The sequence below is a fragment of the Dendrobates tinctorius genome, unplaced genomic scaffold (genome assembly GCF_039654945.1).
Source record: "Dendrobates tinctorius isolate UK_male_01 unplaced genomic scaffold, ASM3965494v1 ptg000127l, whole genome shotgun sequence".
Classification (NCBI taxonomy): domain Eukaryota; kingdom Metazoa; phylum Chordata; class Amphibia; order Anura; family Dendrobatidae; genus Dendrobates; species Dendrobates tinctorius.
Genome location: NW_027361795.1, coordinates 18,044,498 through 18,052,062, shown reverse-complemented (window position 1 = coordinate 18,052,062; position 7,565 = coordinate 18,044,498). Strand labels below are relative to the sequence as shown.

At 46.5% G+C, this 7,565-nt stretch overlaps 1 pseudogene; it reads right to left on the bottom strand.

Annotated features, from left to right (window-relative positions):
* Positions 1-220: 220 nt before the first annotated feature.
* LOC141047491 (uncharacterized) lies at positions 221-844 on the bottom strand (annotated as a pseudogene).
* Between the last annotated feature and the right edge of the window lie 6,721 nt (positions 845-7,565).

Here is a 7,565-nt window from a genome sequence, read left to right as displayed (position 1 = left end):
AGACTTCCTGCTGTGACGACGAGCGACGCTGGACGCGGGCGGGAGGACGTCTGGATCGCCGTGTGTGAAAGGTGAGTATCGTCCGCTGCGTCGCTGCTGCATCGCTGTGAGATCTTTCTGTATGAAAGCTCACTAGCGATCATTTAGCGATGCACCAGCGATCCTGACCGGGTCATATCGCTGGTCGGATCGCTGGTGCATCGCTAAATGTAAAAGGGCCTTAAGTCTCGTAAGTGGTGATATTTTACATCAATGTGCTTAGTCCTTGCACTAATCTTCTCACTACTGGCAAGTTTAATGCATCCTTTGTTGTCTTCATAGATAACTGTTGGTTGAGCTAAAAGCTTGCTGAAATCTTCCAAAAGTTGTTTCAACCAAATTACTTCTTGACTTGCATAAGCAGCAGACATATATTCTACTTCTGTAGAAGATAATGTGACTGACATTTGTTTTCTGCTGGACCAAGAAATTGAATTTTCTCCTAACTTGAACAAGTAACCACTTGTTGATTTTCGATCACTTGAATCTCTAGCCCAATCTGTATCCACATAACCTCCAAAAGTGAGATCTCCTGATGCAGATACCTTAAGATTTAGCCTTTGAGTTTCTTTAAGATATTGAAAAATTCTCTTAATTGCATTCCAGTCTCTTTGGCGTGGCTTGCTTACACGTCGACAGAGAATTCCAACTGTGGCTGTGATATCCGGACGAGTTGTGGTTGCTATGTACAGAAGAAACCCCACTGCTTGTCTGTAACTATCATTGCTGGGTAGCAGATCTTCTTCTCCTTCCAACTTTAAGTAGGACAGATCATTGGTGTCCATGCACCTTTGGCTTCTGACATTCTAAACTGGTTTAGGATTGCGGAAATTTTAGAACTTTGGTTGAGAAGAAAACTCCCATCTTCCTCTCTCTGGATTTGAATTTCCAAATAATCTGTCACATTTCCAACATCCTTAGTCTCAAAGTGCTGATGGAAAATTTCACCTAGCTTTGCAATTTCTTTTTCATCTTGATGAGACATGATTACATCATCTACATAATAATAATAATCTTTGTTTTTATATAGCGCTAACATGTTCCGCAGCGCTTTACAGTTTGCACACATTATCATCGCAGCCTCGATGGGGCTCACAATCTACATTCCCTATCAGTATGTCTTTGGAATGTGGGAGGAAACCGGAGAACCTGGAGGAAACACATGCAAACACAAAGAGAACTACACAAACTCCTTGCAGATGTTGTCCTTGGTGGGAATTTGAACCCAGGACCCTAGCGATGCAAGTCCATAGAGAGATTTTTTCATTTTACAAACAAGGTGCTCTTCACCCTTTTTAAGGTATCCCTCGGGTTGGCTCATGTACAACTCTTCTTCAATGTCACCATGTAGGAAGGCTGCTTTGATGTCAAAATGCCTCACTGTCATCTGTTGAATTGCAGCTATGGACATGAAAGTTCTGAATGTGACATTTTCTGGAGAAACTGTAGCATCATAATCTTCACCATACTTTTGTGAGAACCCGTTTGTGACCAATCTTGCCTTAAACTGGTGAACTTTACCTTCTGAGTCATATTTGTTTTTCAAGACCCACTTACATCCTATAGCTCTTTTTTCTTGTGGTAGCTTAGTAAGCTCCCATGTCTGGAGTTGGTGAAGGGACTCCATCTCTTCAATGGAAGCATTTATCCACTTCTGCTTCTCGTGGACAGGCAGTTTTTGCATCTCTTGCCATGACTGTGGCTCTGGTTCAAAAAGTGTTCTGACCATATAATAAAAGCATCTAGCTGGGATACCTTTGTTTGGCCTTTCTGATATCCTGACTGGAGGTTGACTGGGTTCTTCTGTGTCTTCCTTGGTGGCTTCAGAGCTTATCCACACTTCAGTGTTTTCCTTTTTAGCATCTGGGTTTGTTAAACACTACAGCAAGATATTCTTCAAGTTTCTACACATATTAGGTATCGCCGCATTCAGAATCGCCCGATCTATCAGTAAAAAAAAGCATTAACCCGATCGCTAAACGGCGTAGCAAGAAAAAAATTCAAAACGCCAGAATTACGTTTTTTTGGTTGCCAAGACATTGCATTAAAATGTAATAACGGGCGATCAAAAGAACATATCTGCACAAAAGTGGTATCATTAAAAACGTCAGCCTGGCATGGAAAAAATAAGCCCTCACTCGACCGCAGATCACGAAAAATGGAGACGCTACGGGTCTCGGAAAATTGCTCAATTTTTTTTTTTAGCAAACTTTGGAATTTTTTTCACCACTTAGATAAAAGAGGACATAGACATGTTTGGTGTCTATGAACTCGTAATGACCTGGAGAATCATATTGGCAGGTCAGATTTAGCATCTAGTGAACCTAGCAAAAAAGCCAAGCAAAAAACAAGTGTGGGATTGCACTTTTTTTGCAATTTCACCGCACTTGGAATTTTTTTCCCGCTTTTGAGTACATGACATGGTAAAACCAATGGTGTCACTTAAAAGTACAACTCGTCCCACAAAAAATAAGCCCTCACATGGCCATATAGACGGAAAAATAAAAAAGTTATGGCTCTGGAAAGAAGGGGAGCGAAAAACGAATACGAAAAATCTAAAAAAGCTCCGGTCATTAAGGGGTTAAGGTCAGTGAAGAAATCCTTGTTATTTGTCATATGGCTGCTTGCACCAGCATCTATACACCATATATGCTTTTGCAGATTGGCCTGTACTGGCATTAAATGCAGCTTTGACACATGAAAATCTTCCTTTACAGCTGTTTTAACTCTTTGATGACTGTTTTGCTTTTTAAACTGATTCATTCGTGTTTTCCAAATTCTGCAGTCTGCTTTAATGTGGCCGGACTTTTTTACAGACAAAACATTCATGAGTTTCTATTAGATTGCTCTTATATTTAGAGAAATCCTGTGTCTTTAATGCTGTTTCTGCTCTGGATTCATTACTGCTGCTTACATGCTGCATTTTTCTCTTGAATTCATCCACAAGTTTGCCTTTTACATACTCTAGTGTCAGCTCATCATCTAGCCATGCGTATAGTGCAGTCAAGATTGTGTCATAACTAGAGTTGAGCGAAACGGGTCGAAAAAATTCAAAAGTCGCCGACTTTTAGCAAAGTCGGGTTTCATGAAACGAAACCCGACCCTAGGATGAGGTCGGCCACGAGGTCGGCGACTTACGCGCCAAAGTCGCTTTTCAAAAGTTTGTTTTGCGCTCTTTTTCAGCCAATCAGGATCCACGGACACTGTGGGCAACGTGATGACCTAGGCACGGGTCACCACCATCTTTCAGAAGGGCATGCAAGTGATTGGCTTGCTTTGGTGGGCGTCACAGGGGGTATAAAAGGGCGTGCACGCCGACCGCCATCTTACTTCTGCCGATCTTAGTATAGGGAGAGGTTGCTGCTGATTCTGTAGGGAGAGCGTTAGGCAGGGAAGAAGACAAAAAAACTGCTTCTGCTGCTAGCGATTTGGCCTGCACAACACACAAGTCACTGTGTGTGCAGTGCAAGGGGAGGCTATATAGTGGTGTATCAGTGGTGTTGGTTGTTGGGCTGCCTTTTAAGGCTTCCTGACACTCTGGCATTGCTGTTTACCCACTGCTCCGCAAACTGCTTTTTTAAAAGCAATCCAATCTCCCTTATCCTCTAGTCACTTTTGTCACAGCTGTGCCATCGAGCGTGTCACATAGCGCTCAGATATCAGTGGGCCTCACACAATCCACAAGTGTCCAGTGTCCAAAAGTGTGCGCAGAGATTCAAAATCTCCATTATCCTCTCGTCACTTTGGTCACAGGCAGCTGTGCCATCGAGCGTGTCACATAGCGCTCAGATATCAGTGGGCCTCACACAATCCACAAGTGTCCAGTGTCCAAAAGTGTGCGCAGAGATTCAAAATCTCCATTATCCTCTCGTCACTTTGGTCACAGGCAGCTGTGCCATCGAGCGTGTCACATAGCGCTCAGATATCAGTGGGCCTCACACAATCCACAAGTGTCCAGTGTCCAAAAGTGTGCGCAGAGATTCAAAATCTCCATTATCCTCTCGTCACTTTGGTCACAGGCAGCTGTGCCATCGAGCGTGTCACATAGCGCTCAGATATCAGTGGGCCTCACACAATCCAAAAGTGTCCACTGTCCACAAGTGTGTGCAGAAATTCTAAATCTCCCCTGTCCTATAGACACCTTGTACCTTGTTTTACATTACTATATAGTTTGTTGGATTTTGTCTACATTTCTACCAAAAATGAGGAAGGCTGGTGGAAGAGGCCATGGAATTGGGCGGGGGTTGGCAGCTGGTAATGATGGTGTTGGTGGTGGATCTGATGGTAGTGGCAAGAGCAAAATAGGACCGAATGCAGGAGGTGCTGACCCTGCGTCATCGTCTGTCTACATAAGGCCTCGAACGCTTAGTTTTCTAGGAGTTGGCAAACCGCTTTTAAAGGCAGAGCATCAGGAAAAAGTTTTGTCTTACATTGCTGACTCAGCCTCCAGCTCTATCGCCTCCTCTTCTTCAGTTGTAAAAAGTAAAAGCACTGAGTCGTCATTGGAGGCTCATGTTCATGAACCACACCTTTCCTTGTGTCCTTCACCCCAACCAAGATTGAAGGATGACACAGGCCATACTACTGATTACTCCATGGAGCTGTTTTCACATACCATGCCTGGATTATCAAGTCAAATGGTGAATTACCCAGGCCAAGATTAATCTGACATGGAGTGCACTGATGCACAGCCGCTGATGGATGATTCTGCTGGTACATTCACTCAGAGCACTACATTGTCCTCGCAGTGTACAGAGCCAGATTTTGACCCTGATGAGACTCAGGTGCCCCTTCCCGCACACTATACCACCATACACGGTGACACAGAGAAAGGTGCACATGAATAGAAGAGGAGGTGATGGATGACCCAGTTGTTGACCCAGATTGGCATCCATTGGGGGAAGAGGGTGCTGCTTCCAATAGCTCAGATGAGGAGCATCCACAGCAGACATCGACATCGCAACAGCTGTTATCTGGCAGGCCCGGAGCACTCCAAAGACAGGTTCCAAACATCAAAAGAGTTGCTGGACAGCTTGTCCAGAGGGTCAAAAGATCACAGCGTGCTAGGCCGCAAAATGTCTGCCAAAGTAGGAAGAGTGCAGTGTGGCACTTTTTTGAACAAAATCCTCATGATCAGGCCAAGGTTATCTGTTAGAAGTGCACAAAAACCTTTAGCCGAGGGAAAAATCTGAAAAATTTGAATACCAGTTGCATGCTTAGCCATTTAACCAGCATGCACTTGCAAGCGTGGACACAACACCAAACCTCAAGTGCCACATGTGCAACTGATCACAACGAAGGTAGTCAGCAACGCTACATTGTTTCCCCCACTGTAAGCACACCGGTTAGCACAGCAGCAAATGTTGAGGTGTCGTTGCAAGGCCACAGCAGTCAGGGAATCCCACTGTTATATCAACGAAAGACTGATTCTAGGCCATCAGAAAGAACACCAACTCCATCACCATCATCAACCCTCTCTCAGTCCGCCCTGTCCACCGCTACTTCCACCATATGCAGCTCTCAAGTCCAGCTCACCCTCCCAGACACTATGAGTAGGTCAAGAAAGTACTCAGTCTCTCATCCGCGTACACTGGGTTTGAACGCCCACATTGCCAAACTAATCTCGTTTGAGATGATGCCCTTTCTGTTGGTGGAAAGCACAGCTTTCCGCGAACTCATGGCCTATGCAGTACCACGCTATGACCTACCCAGTCGCCACTTCTTCTCTCGCAAAGCCATCCCAGCCCTCCACCATCATGTGAAAGACCGCATTGTCCATGCACTCAAGCAGTCAGTGAGCGGAAAGGTGCACCTCACAACTGATGCATGGTCCAGTCGGCATGGCCAGGGCCGTTACGTGTCCATCACTGCGCACTGGGTTAATGTGGTGGATGTAGGGTCCACAGGGGACAGTGGTGGTGGGACAGTGCTGCCTAGCCCACGGTATAGGAAACAGTTGGCTGTAGGCGTTCGACCCTCCTCCTCCTCCTCCAGAAGCGAAAGCTCATCCACAGAGCGCAGTCGTACGAGCACTCCATCTGCAGCTGCCACTATTGCACACGATGTGTCCCCCTATGGAGCAGCTAGTGGAAAGCGTCAGCAGGCTGTGTTGCAGATGATGTGTTTGGGCGACAGACACACCGCCGAGGTGCTGGCCGAGTACTTGAAGCGACAAACTGAGTCATGGCTGGGCAGTGTACATCTTGAGGCAGGCAAGGTAGTTAGTGATAACGGTCGTAATTTTGTGGCAGCCATAGCCCTTTCAAAACTCAGCCACATACCTTGCTTGGCTCACATCTTGAACCTGGTGGTGCAGTGCTTCCTCAAAAATTATCCGGAGTTAACAGCCCTGCTCCAGAAGGTGCGAAGACTGTGCGCGCACATCCGCTGGTCGCCTGTACACTCCGTTCGTATGCAGAAGCTGCAGCGATTGCTCCACCTTCCCAACCACCGCCTCATTATCGACATTGCAACAAGGTGGAACTCCACCCTGCACATGGTGGAGCGGCTGTGCGAGCAGAGGCAGGCCATAATGCATTTGTGGGAGGATACACGGCCAGGCACTTTGAGAGCAGACATGGAGTTGACAGGCGTGCAGTGGTCGAAGCAGAAAGACCTTTGTAAAGTCCTTCAGTGTTTTGAGGAATGCACACGGCTGGTAAGCGCAGACGACGCCATCCTAAGCTTGAGCATCCCACTTATGCGTCTGCTCATGCAAACTTTGATGCACCTTAAGGAGCAGGCGTCTGCAGCCAATGTTGATGAGGAGGAAGAGGAGGAGGGAATCCTTGATGACATTCAGCCATTGTCTGCTCAGGGACCTCTCCTGGATGAGGTGGAGGAAGAAGAGGAGGAGGAGGAGGATGATGGGGATGATTACTTAGGGGAGGAGGATGCATCTCGTGGGGCAAGTGAAAATGTTGGCGTGGCAAGGTCTGGTACAGGGTTTGTGCGTGACTGGAAGGATGTGGATTTGCCAGAAAGTGCTCCTCCACCCAGCACTCGCAGTGCATCATTGACACCGGGAACATTGGCCCACATGTCAGATTATGCCTTGCGGATCCTAAAAAGGGACCCCCGCATTGCCAAAATGATGAACGATGACGACTACTGGTTTGCCAGCATCCTGGATCCACGCTATAAAGGCAAATTACAAAACATCATGCCACAGGAGAACCTTGACCTAATATTGGCTAATAAACAAGCAACTCTGGTAAATCGGTTGCTTGAGGCATTCCCAGCACACAGCAGGGGTGATGGTTCTCACACGAGCCGTACGGGCCGGGGGCAGCTTGGCAGAGGTGTTCGTGGTGCACACAGCAGAAGTGGCGTTGGAGACAGGGGTTTCATGACAATGTTGTGGACTGATTTTTCAAATACCGCTCACACAACTGTTAATACTGCATCGATGGAAAGTGACAGGAGACAGCAGTTGTCAACTATGGTTACAAACTACTTTTCCTCCCATATCGATGTTCTCCCACACTGGTCATTCCCCTTTGACTATTGGGCCGCTAAACTGGACA